The following is a 2,471-nucleotide window of genomic DNA, read 5'->3' on the forward strand; positions in this document are numbered from 1 at the left end:
AAGGTCACTTCTTCAGCCTCCGACGCCCCAGGGAAAACAGCCCCAGCCTACCTCTATAGCTCCTTCCAACCCTGACAACCTCCCTGTGTATCTCTTATTTCATATATATGTATATATGCGCATACAGTGCATTTAGGGAGGGACTTGCTTGATTTTGAGCCAGTGACACTGACGGAACAGTAACACATTTCCAAGTCATGATGATGTGGGAAGGACATGGAGGGGATAGTGATTCCATGTGTCATTTAAGCATGTCATTCTGGAGAAGATGTGAACATGCATTTGGGAGATACTTTCTAGGAACTTGAGAATTCTAGGAACTTGAGAATTTCTGCTGTACATCTTGTAAATGGCTTGCACTCCTGCTATTGTGCTAATGTTGTGGAGGGTTGGTATTGATATGGTTCCAATCCAACCGGCTGCTTTGTCCTGGATCATGTCATGTTTCTTGAGGGTTGTTGGAGCTGCACCCATCCAGGCAGGTGGAGAGCATTCCATCACGTTCCTCACTTGTGCCCCGTAGATGGTGGACAGGCTTTGCGGAATCAGGAGATGACTTACTCGCGGCAGGATTCCTAGACTCAGACCTGCTTAGTTGCCACATTATTTATATGGCTAGTCCAGTTCAGTCTCTGGTTAAGGGTCACCAGCAGGATGTTGGTGGTAGGGAACTCAGTAATGATAATACCATTGAATGTTAAGGCATGGTGATTGTAGAGTCATAGAGTCGTACAGCACAGAAACAGACCCTTCGATCCAACCATTCCTTGCTGACCATAATCCCAAACTACCACCTGCCTATGCCTGGTCCATATCCTTCTAAACATTCCTTCTTCATGTGCATCTCTTTTTCAAACTTCCCCTCTGGAAGTTCATTTCATACACAAACTATTCTCTGTGTAAAGAAATTGCCCCTCATGTCTTTTTTTAACTCCTTCTCCTCTCATCCTAAAAATATGCCCCCAGTCTTAAAATCCCCACCCCAGGGAAAAGACACCTGTCATTCACCTTGTCTATATCCCTCATAATTTTATAAATTTATATAAGGTCACCTGTCAACCTCCTACATTCCCATGAAATAAGTCCCAGCCAATCCAGCCTCTCTTTATAACTCAAACCCTTCATTCTCGATCCTAGTAAATCTCTTCTGAACCCTCTGCAGCTTAATAATATCCTTCCTATAACAAGACGACCAGAACTGGACACAGTACTCCTGAAGAGGCTTCACCAATATCCTGTACATCTTCAACATCTCTACTCCTATATTCAAAGGTCTGAGCAATGAAGGCAAGTGTGGTAAATACCTTCTTAACCATTTTATCTATATGTGATGCAAATACGATTCTCTGCTATTGGAAATGATCATGGCCTGACACATATGTGGTATGAATGTTCCTTGCCACTAGTCTGCCCAGACAGAATATTGTACAGGCCTTGCTGCATCTGGATGTGGGCAGCTTCAGTATCTGAGGAGTCATAAATGGTGCTGAACATCGTGCAATCATCAGCACACATTCCCGCAGTTGGTTTACACATTGTGCCTCTGAGGGAGGGATGGTGGCTCAGTGGTTAGCACTGCTGCCACACAGCATCAGGGACCCGGGTTCGATTCCACCCTCGGGTGATTGTATGTTCTCCCCCTGTCTGCGTGGGTTTCTGCTGGGTGCTCCCATGGTCCAAAAATATGAAGATAGGCGGATTGGCCATGCTAAGTTGTTCATAGCATAGGTTAGGTGGGTTAGGTATGGGAAATGCAGAGTTACAGGGATGGGGTGGGTCTGGATGGGATGCTCTTCAAAGGGTCGGTGTGGACTTATTGGGCCGAATGGCCTGGTTCCACACTATAGGGATTCCATATAAAATAAGATTCTTGAACAATATCTCAAGTTTAGAAGGCGAGGGGAAAGAAGAATAAATATTGATCTTGGCCAGCAAAGCAATGAGCAGTGCAGCACTCCATATGAAACCTATCGGAGTGGAACAGAATCAGATAAAAACACCCCCTCATTTTAAGGCACTGGGGCTGCCATGTGGTAATTGTTAAGGTTCAGTCTTTATACATCAATGAACAAATGAGTAAATGGGTGAGTAAATGAATGGGCAGATTGTAGAGGGAGTGAAGGGTAGATTTGTAGGTAGGTGACTGGTTAACTGATGAGTCAGAGTGTGGAGTAGTTGAGATGGGTAGGATCATTAGTTGAGTAGGTAGGTTGGTCCTTGAGTAGTGTGGACAGGTACATGAGTGAGTCTGTGGGTGGTGGATTGATGAGTGAATGGATAATTTGGTTGGAGGTTTGTTGGAGATAGTCATGGATTCATTGGAGTATTTGGGTGGTTAGTTGTGTCATTATCCAAATATTAGACTAAACTTTAACCCCTCTATCATTTCATGAACATCTACTCAGATACATGTTGCAGAACTGCCCAAATTAGATTCCGGATTAGTGGTGCTGGAAGAGCACAGCAGTTCA

Source organism: Chiloscyllium plagiosum, chromosome 7, assembly GCF_004010195.1.
Source record: "Chiloscyllium plagiosum isolate BGI_BamShark_2017 chromosome 7, ASM401019v2, whole genome shotgun sequence".
Classification (NCBI taxonomy): Eukaryota; Metazoa; Chordata; class Chondrichthyes; order Orectolobiformes; family Hemiscylliidae; genus Chiloscyllium; species Chiloscyllium plagiosum.